The following is a 10,973-nucleotide window of genomic DNA, read 5'->3' on the forward strand; positions in this document are numbered from 1 at the left end:
AGGGAAAGATAGACATAGAAACTTTCAGGTCAATGAAGCTCTGAACTCAACCTTTTCTTTCTCCACTTTCACCAGGGTGGTTTGTAACAAATAGTTTATCCTGTTATATTAATTAATTTGAATAAAATATTTTAAGGTATCTGATACATGACTACAAAATGAACCTTCTATAAATATTCAGTTAGGATCATCTAATGGCAATATTTTGCATGTCTTTATCATTGCATCATGATATATTCTATTGGTACCCTCTCAACTATTGGAAATAGTCATTAGTGCCTTCAAATCTAATCATAATAATGAAGCAACTCAAGAACACCAAACCAATTCAGAAAATTAAATCCAAAGATTATGTTCCTCCAGAACCTCTATTTGTACCAAAATCTGTGTAAGCCAAGGTTCAAACCAGAAAGCCAAAATAGAAAAATCATGTGATCAGAAAAGTCATGATGTATTTTTCTATGCAAAAATGTATCATGACTTTTCTGAGTTTCCAGAAAGAGAGAGAGAGAGAGATGCTGCTAAAAAATTGTACTTATTCTATTGTGGATGCTGGTAAGGCAAGTCAAGAAGGGCAAGCTGAAACTCCAGGCATAAGCTGAGCTGAAGATATTATCTACAGAAGGAATTTCTTCTTTTACAGAAGCTCAATTCTGTTGTTAAATCCTTTTACCTAATTGAACTTGACCTGCCCCCTTCTCCCTAACTGAACATGTCCTGCTCCGGATTAACTACCGTAATCTTCCATACCTAAAGCAAACTGATTATAGCCCCTCCTTAGTAATGTGGTCAGTAGCATACTAAACTGTGGCACTGAAAGCAAACAATCAAACTGTGGTTTCAGATCCCTGGTCTACCTGAAAACCCTCTGAGTACATGCATGTCTGAGATCCTGAGTCAAAGGGCTATGGGAAAAAGGATCACCAGGTGACAAGATCCTGTCAGGGGTCCCTCTCTCACTAACATGCACATATATGCATTCTTTCTTATGAATTAAAAACAAAAACATAAAAACTGATTATGAACTCTAATTATAACTGCAAAAATAGCCTCAAACTATCCAGATTAGTATTGATTGAAAACTGGAAAGGTAGCCTAGCCAATCTGATACACAAACTGACTATCACAGACTCTGTCAAGACCAAATATCAGTTCATAGCCCAGCTGCTGTGGTGCAGTGGTTATTATATAAGTGACCTGTGACTGTAGACTTGGATTCTAGGTTGGCCTGAAAACACACAGAGCGTGTTCACGGGTGCCAAGATCCTGAGGAGCTGGAGTACTGGAGAATGAGGACTGTGGCATGATGGGATACTATCAAGGGTGTATCCATCTCTCTCTCTCTCTCACGTTATCTGCCCTAAACAGAAAATCAATGACCTTGCATGTATGGGGTTCTTTGGGGTCTCTCTTTGATAACTTATATGTGTTTTCCCCCATTTTTTCTGATGAGTGTGGCTAAAATTTTGCTTTTTAAAAGATCTATTGATGTCACTTTCCTATTGTTTTTCTGGTTTTCTTTTATGCTTTTTTTTTTTTTTGCATTTTTAAGTAAAAGTGTGTTTTTTAAGGAACTAACTTTTGCTTTCACTTATTTTTTCTACTGCTTTTCTGCTTTTAATCTAATCTGCTCTTTTATTATTATTATTATTATTTGCCTTTAAACAAAAAATCTTTTATGGATTAGAAGGGAGGTAACGGAATTGTCATTATTCAGAAATGATATTATTAATAGATAGTATGGTTGTCTAAGACAAAGCTCAGGAAGAAGATATAGTTGTGACAGTTTAATAAAAGTATAAGAAAGATTACTATACAAATCTCAGTTCTGTTTTGCAGGTAGCTCACATAAAAAACCTTAAATTTACAAATATGCCTCCTATAGTAATGCCCCCCCAGCAAAAGACAGAGTCTAACAAAAATATATACAAAAATTAATGCAGATATCCTTTTTAAATATTAAGTTTATTAAAAAATACTCCATAGATAGAGATTCATAACATCTTGATGAATGCTATAAATTAACATAATATGCTTAGATTAAGTATAAAGATGTTATTACTTTCTAACTTATTGAACTTCTTCCAACCAAATTTGTAATAAAATTGGGCTTTCCTTAGACGTTAGCAATACGATCCTAAAATTTAAATAAAAGACAAAAAAAGCAATAACAGTCAAAAAGGGTGAAAAGGAATACATTGTAGAGTGAAATTTCCCTTAATAAATACTTATATACATATTTTCCATTCTCTCTCCCAATGTTTTATGCTTGCTTCCTATCCAGAGCTTATAACATTTACAACCTATTCTCTAACATATTTACCTTTACCATTTAGTATTAATGCTTCTCATAATCATAATCAACACTTATCTACCCTTACGCGTCAACTCCTATGATTATTTTCAGTTATCTATAACTGATTTATTTAGTTGCTTATTTTGTAATACTGAACTAAATTTCTTTCCTACCATTGTCTTATTTTCCTGGCATGCTTTTATCATTTAGATAATTTTCATATTTTTTTTTTTACTATAACAATTTGGTATTAACAATTTGTTTATATCACTTCTCCTTAAATAAGACAGTTTCCTAGGTAGGAATTGAAGGTGTGTCTGGGTGGCTCTCTTAACAATTTACACTTAAGAGCATTTAAAATTGTGGCTCTTCATGTGGCCTCTTCTGCTGCTCTGAGATCTGTGTCTTCTATAACCTTGTCTCTATTCTCCTGTTTCTTGTTTTTATAAACCAACAGTGTTTCTGCTTTTTAAACTTGAATTCTCCTTCCAGCAGATATCCCTCATTGCAGTTCTCAGCCCTTCTAGAAATAAATTCTGGGGGGGTTCTCTTGAAATCACTAGGGCTTTCTTGGGTCTCTGAAGTCTTCTACCCAAGTTTTTCACCCCAAATTGGAGTGACCTAATTTCCCTTAGTTTCACCACTTGTTCTCCAATTCAGTTGCTGAATGTTATATTCAGAAAGAGGTCTGTTCCTTTGACAGTGGTTTTCTCCCAGCAATTTCCGTGATCCAATACCAATATTCAATATATCATTAACACTTATTTTGACTTCTTTTCCAACTTAACTTGGCTACTCTCTGTTTCCAAACAAAGAGAGCTTGTTATTCACTTTAATTATAATACCTTAAAATTAAATTATTCACATACATTTTCCAAATTATTCATTTTAGTGACAGTTATCTCTAACTTATATACTGTGTACACACACATACACATACATTCATCTTCATTAACTTTAAGATTTTGATTTGGTGATTTAATTGAATCTGGATTTTCTTATCTAGCCTGGCCTGTTTGTTTTTGTGATTTTATTTATTTTTAAAAAATATTTCCTAGTTAATTGTTTTGTATTAAGTATATTACTATTAAAATATCTAAGGTCCATAAGGATCTTAGCTGAACATTTCTGTTACATTTGATTGTGAGCTTGTAGTTTGGCATATATAATAGATATTATGGTGGTTTTTTACCCCGAGAGGATTTGGATTTATATTTGTTAGGGAGAGTGACATTGCATTCTGTGAATAATTTAACCTTTTTCCATCATTCAACAAGAATTTTCCAGCATTATTCCTGTATTTTGGAAATGTTTTTATAGTACTGTACTTCACTTTTAATTTTCAGATCATTTTAATAGGGTTTTGATTTTCATTATTTCCTTTCTATCCTTGGAGTTCAGCCATAAATTAAAATGCATGGCTCATTTTTATCCCATTTTGTTTAATACAAAGTTCATAAGTCTAGTGTGCCAAACCACACTAAAATGGCTCTTTAACTCTTTGTTTGTCTTACTATTATGTTTAACCATATGTAGTTGATTTGTTTCTGTGTGAGCAAATAAAGGTATTCATGAGATAAATCACATGGTTTTTCTTTCACTCTTACATTTCCCTGATTACTAACATCTTATGACAATGTGGTACGTTTGTTACATTGATAAATATTAGTAGATTATTAGCTCAAGGTCATAATTTAGCATTTATTCTTTGTGTTGTACAATATTTGGATTTTGACCAATGCATAATGTAACAAATGTATCTACCATCATAACATCATACAAAATAGCTTCACTGTCTTCACTGTCTCCACTCTATTAATCTCTCCCTCCCCTGACCCTCTAACCTTTGGCAATCACTGACCTTTTTACTGTCTCTGTAGTTTTGCTTTTTCTAGAATATGATATAATTGCAATCATACAGCATGTCACCTTTGTAAAAAGGTTTCTTCTACTTGGCAATATGCAATTAAGCTCCCTCCACATTATTTTTGACTTGATAGTCCATTTTGCTTTATTGTAAATTTATTGTCGTCCGTTGTCTGTATATTCTACAGTGTGCTTATCATTCACCCATTGAAGGCTATCTAGGTTGCTTCCAAGTTTTGCAACTATAAATAAAGCTATTATAAATATTTATGTTCAGGTATTTATGAAGACACATGTTTTCAGTTTATTTCAGTAAATATTAAGTAGTGTAAATGTGGAATTATATATCAAGACAGTGTTTAGTTTTGTTAAGCCTCTGTTAAGCTATCTTTCAAAGTGGCTGTATCATTTTACATTTCCGAATGTGATGAATGAGAATACCTATAGCCCCACATCCTCTCCAGCATTTGATGTTGTCAGTGTCTTGAATTTCATCAATTCTAATAAGTGTATCATGGTATCATATTTTTTATTTATTTTCCCTTTTATTTTAAGAGAGATTTCTGCTGTAGGGCAGATATGCTAACTGGAAAAACAGAAAAGAAGTGAGAAATCACCCCCCAGGGAGATGGCCATGCTACAATCTCTTTTCCTCCATTCTCTTCTTGGGATCTTGGGCGTGCATGCACATGTTCCCAGTGTGCGTTTTAAGCCACCAGAACTGGGATTTGGCCCAAGTTCGACTATGTGGGAGTCTAGCAACATAACCATTACACCATCCACTGGTTCCTCATTTTGCATTTTCTTGATCATATACAATGTTGAACTTTTTTTCATATGCCTGTGTTTTTTTGTTTTTTAAGAGAATGATTTTTGCTATAGGGCACATGTGCTTGCCAAAGAGACAAGAGACAGAAAGTGAGAAATCATCCCCAGGGTGCATGGCCAGGCTCCAATCCCTTCTCTTTCATTCTCCTCTTGGGATTTTGGGCACGTACACACACATACATGCGTTTTAAGCCACCGGGTCCAGGATTTGAATTTCGAACCGTGTTTGACTATGTGAGAGTGAGTCCAGCGATGTAACCATTATGCCATCTGCTGGGCCAATATGTTTTTTTCTTTTTTTTTTTTTTTGGTGAGGCATCTATCCATATCTCTTGCTCATATATTAATTAGGTTATTTGCTTTCCTATTGGTGAGCTTTAAGAGCTCTGTGATCCATTTTCAGATAAATTTTGTGAAAGATGAGTGGTCTGTGTTTGTATTATTTTTTTACATGTTGATGTCTAGCACAATTGGTGCTGTGTAATAAAATTATACATCTGTTATAAATGCTTACTATATTAATATGCCCCAATAATTTGTCAAAAGAAATCATAAAAAGTATCTTATAGCTCTTTAATTGTATTTTTCATAATACATTTTCCTTCATAGCATTAATATATGTTACCAAATCAAAAATGGTTCTTATTAAAATAACTTAAACCACAAAACATTTTAATATGTGAGTTTTAGTGAATGCGTTGTCATCAAAAGCAAATTACATGATTTATGTATTTTAAAGCATGCTTTTTACTTCATGGTACTTTCCTCGAGGCTTACCTTGTATTAAGTGACATCTAACATATGGAGTTGAAATATGTGCTTTTCATTACAGGATCTTTTAATTCAATACATTTACATTGCAAGGCATGCGTACATATAGAGCTGTCTGAAAAATACCACTTAAAATACCACCACTTATTTAGTTACGCCAGGAAATACAATCTTTTCATTTCTTTCTGTAAATTTTATTATTTCAGCTAGTGGACTGAAATAATTGCTTCTATCTCTTGGGTCCAATAAAGCAATTTAGCTTTTTAATGGGTCTTGTTAGATTTGAAGACCAGTGCCTTTTTGGGACTATTTTTGCACATTAGTGGTACTTTACCTGCTGAGTCATCAGCATGCAAACCAGAGGTTAATTTTCTTCCTACTAAATGAAGCAGATAATCAGTCATAGGAGAATGGCTCCTATGCTGTAAATAAGTCTTGACAAGCTGAGGGATAGCCCAATGCATCACTCAGTCCGATTCATGCCATCTGTCCACAAATTAAGACGAAGTAAAGATATTAATTTGTTACATTTCAAAAGCTGTACTGACAAACCCGCATGGACATTTTAAATGGCAATGGATAACTGAAACACTTTACTAATATTCTACTGAGTCACGGGTTATAGTTTTGCAAACTTCCTTTCCAGGAACCAACATGTGGAAAATATTTTTGACCAGATGTACAGCTAATGACTATCAAAGCAGATGCTTTCCGAAGAATTACACAAAGGAATTAAAGTAAAAAATTCTAAGTTAGAAGTTGCATAACTTCATGGCATACTTTATCCCTTTTATTGAAAATAAATTATACAGACAGATGAGTAAGATTGCTATGAGCTTGCCAAAGAAATTGTATTCATGAAATACACCTATCTCCCTCAAAGAAATATATGTCATGAACTAGAACCGGGATATGGCAAAGGTTGCCTCCTTTCATGTAGGAAGAACATGTCAGACAATAGAGAGGCGAAGATCCAATTTATCTTTCTAGAAAGAAGGAATCAGTCCGCAGGTGGGTTACAGGAAAGCAAATGACAACGGCCATAGCCTTATAAAGCTTGGCTTCTGTTTCTCTTAGACTAAAAATAAATGTATCTGTGCATAGAGTAGACAATTTAAGAGAAACTGAATGACACATTGGAAAAACTTTTAAAAATGCAGTCTTTTGCAAGGATGGCATTAATACCAAATACATCATTGTATGAGAAGACTTTGATAACGCATTAAAACTATTAATGTGATAGTGATTAATTATATTTGTATTCCTTCCTTTGGATATCTTTCATTTCTCCAACTCCTTTTATTTACTTTCCTAGAAACATATGGTCAAGGTAACTAGTAGTTTATTCTTGTCCCTGTCTTCCGAATAAAGAGCAGTAAATATAAGTTTGTTTTATATAAAGAATCTTTGTAAAACACATTTGTATGTATAAGTAAAGCACAAAGAATTCACCTAGAGACAAATATTTGGAGAGTAGAAATTTTTTTACTTATTATTTAATTTTATTTATGATTACTATTCTTTAATTTTCCTAGAGAGAGAGAAAGAAAGAGACAGAGAGAGACAGTGAGCTACCAGGTCTGAGACTCAAACCACAGTCGGCTATGTGGAAGTTCAGTGCCAGTGGATGTCTTTGAATCTGATGCCTCGTTCCTTATTTATAAATCAAACAATGGATCTTCTGGCTTATATGAACTTTAGTAAATCACATAGAATGGGCCAGCCTTTACATGTGTTCTGAGAATACACTGTTAATTGAAACCCATGATGTTCTACCTGAGGTTTATTCCCATTTTAAAATTCAGCCTTGGAGTAAAGACAACTGATATTCTTATAAATTAAAGAAAAATTAGAATAAGCTTTGTTTATTTAACTTTTACCTATTACTACAAATTATCATATTTGCCTTGAGACAGTGCGTAACTACTAAAATCAGCAACCTCAGTGTTATAACTGGAGTTGGAGGGAGATTTAACTTTATACCATTAATCTAAAAATACTTGGGAAATTTTTTTAAACGTGCTCCTTTATCGTCTTTACTTTTCTTCCCAAATTTTCTTTTCAAATGATGGGGCAGTCTAGAACTTTAAAAATAGTTGGGAACAGTACTGGCTGTTCTTGGGGAGGGTGTCAACATTTAATTTCATTAGCCATCATTTAGGCATACTCAAATTGTAGAATAGGGTGAGCAATAGGATGAGGAAAAACTAAGTGGAAACTTCAGCTTTGAAATAGAAATAAAGTCAAACTCAAGAAGTCTTGTCTACCCAGTGAGACAAGATGTTTTAACTCTACAGGTTATAAAGAAATCTCTCTGCACCTTGTTTTCATGAACAATCCAAGAAAATAGTATACAGTCAAATTAAAGTAATCCCATTGCCCAGGAATTGAAAGGACCTGAGATCAGGAGAACTGAAGGTGAGAAGAGGAAATGATATTCTAGAACAAGTCTATGACTACATGGACTTACTCCATAGAAATACTTAGAGACCCTGGTTCGATACAAATGGCATTATTTCAGATCTTCCATTTGATCAGAACAATAGGACTAACTACTAAAATGTAAATTCTGTGAATTGCTAACATTTTTCAGCCTTCACTTGTGTTGCACAAAATGTCAATTATATTACAGCATCTAAATGAAGCAGCTGATGTTACATTAGAGCCTTGCACATTTGTGTTTATTGAAGCATTATTTATAATTGCTAAGACATGGAATCAGCCCAAATGTCCAAGAACAGATGAGTGGATTGTAAAAATGTGGCACATGTGCACATGTACTCTATGAAATACTACTCATCATAAAAAAAATGAGACCCTGACATTTGATTCAAAGTATATGAAAATGGAAGATTCAATGCTAAGTAAAGCAAACCAGACTATGAAAGACAGGCATTGCATGTCCCTACTCAGTGTATACCTAATGTCTGCACTCTATGGCAGAAACTGAAAGATTGGAAGGTATAATAGCATAGAGGACATGGGTGCGTAATAGGAGGGTGGGTAATAGGGCTTGGGGGGAAAGAGATCAGGGATAAAACAAACAACACATTTAATAGACACAAAAAGGAAAAGTTATCTGCTGGTGATAATGTCTATAGTACTGTCTTTGATTTTACTGAAATGCACGATATACAGGCTGGGATAAAGCCATAGTGTACACTATAAAGATGTACAGTAATTAAACATAAATAAAACATTTTCAAAATATATTTGTGAAATTTATAGAATTTGTCACTAAAGGATTAAGAAATCCAAGGGTATTCATCTTTTTTCTTTCCCCTGGTGTGCTTGTGTTTAACTCTATAGAGCTTTTGGGGCAGTCAAAAAATATTTATTCCTAAAATTTTCATCAAACTATTCATATATCTTTCTTACATCATAACAAGAACCTGCACTGAAATTGGTTTTATGAACAAAGAAATATTCTTATCATTGCTGCATTTTGTTGTTAATATATACAACTTTAATGAAGATACATCACAATTGTTTTTTACTAAACTCTAAGACTTACTGGTTTTTTTTTTTTTTTTTATTTTTTGCTGGGCTATTTTTTGTCGAATTGCTTTTTTTTTTTTTTTTAGCGAGGTGCTATAGGGCATGTGCACTCACCAGAAAGACAGAGAAAGATAGAGAGACAGAAAGCGAGAAATCACCCCCTGGGGGGATGGCCATGCCGCAATCCCTTCTCCTCCATTCTCTTCTCGGGATCTTGGAAAGGCACACATGCCCGACATGAGTTTAAGCCACTGGATCCAGGACTCCAACCGCAGTGGATTACATGGGAGTCCAGTGACGTAGCCATTATGCCATCTGTTGGTCCCCTGATTGGTTTTTGACATCATGCCATTAGAGGGCTATTCAGATGAAGGTGGCCTTTAATCTGAAGGCAACAGGCAGGAGATGCTGACATCAAATTCTTATCTGTCCCTTTGTCTTTATCAAATATTTACCTTAAAGTGCACCTAAGATATTAGTAATTTTAAAAATAAAAACAATTGCTTTTTGGCATGAGATCTTAAGGATAATTTTTAGAGAAATATATAAATAATACAATTTATATATTAAAAAAAGTATATACTGACTTGAAAATCATAAAAGTACTGACATCATTGAAAAACATAATATGGTTATTAGTGGTTTCATTTTCCACCATATATTTTTGATGTTTTGAAATTTTTAATAGTGGACCTCTATTAATACATATATACATAGAAATTCTATTATGTGAAATTACATAGTTTTAATTAATTAATTAATTTACAGTCATTCACTGTACACCAATACAGTATACAAAATGAGATTTTCCATCCAGTATACATAGCATATTGGCTAAGTCAAGGATATTACTATATGTGTTATCATCAACAAATAATTTTCTATTTCTTGTTTCTTATATATTTTGCTTTTTTTCTCCCCTTGATTCCCTACCTCTCACCCACTTCCAATTTCCCCCCTTCCTCCCATACTGTCTCTGGTCTGTACAGTTGTTTTCAATGACTTTTTTTCACATTTTACTGATTCACTAAAGATCTTAATTAATTTAAAGACCTTCAATAGCAAGCACAGCTGATTTATAATGGGGCTATATAGCTTACTACAGAAATTAAATAGGTATTAATAGGTATTTTTAATGCATTTTTAATTTAAAATTTTTCATTTTAATAGATCAAAATAAAAAATATTAAAAGAAATTTGTTTAATACTTAAAGCCAGGAAAATGGTTAGGATTCAGTTCAAATACTAGGTAGATTAATTTATCAACAGTTCAAAAACAAAAATCCTTAATTATGGAAATCAAAGCATCGAAGAAAATCAGGAATGTTTTCATCTAAAGTAAAAAAATTCTATTTTACTATTTCAGACTCACATGATTAATCTCTCCTCTATTGAATTTGCAGTGTTACTGTGGCCTGTTCTTTCCATTTAAACTCTGCAAGTTAACATTCAGTTCTGGACTTGTCCCTCCCATAAGGCTGGCCATTCTCTTGGTTGGTTCTTGTACTATTATTTCTTTGTCCAACTTTAGTTTTCCTGGTATAGCATTCCCTTCAACACTTCTTGGAACTGGTCTGGTGTTGGTAAATTCTTTCAGGTTTCGGTTACCTGAGAATTTTTTTTTCCATATGAAAAATAATCTTGCTGAGTATACTATTCTTGGTTGAAGTTGTTTTTCACTTAATACTTTAGATATATTTTCCCAATCTTTCCT

The sequence above is a fragment of the Tupaia chinensis genome, unplaced genomic scaffold (assembly GCF_000334495.1).
Source record: "Tupaia chinensis unplaced genomic scaffold, TupChi_1.0 Scaffold150006_1, whole genome shotgun sequence".
In the NCBI taxonomy this organism is placed as follows: Eukaryota; Metazoa; Chordata; class Mammalia; order Scandentia; family Tupaiidae; genus Tupaia; species Tupaia belangeri.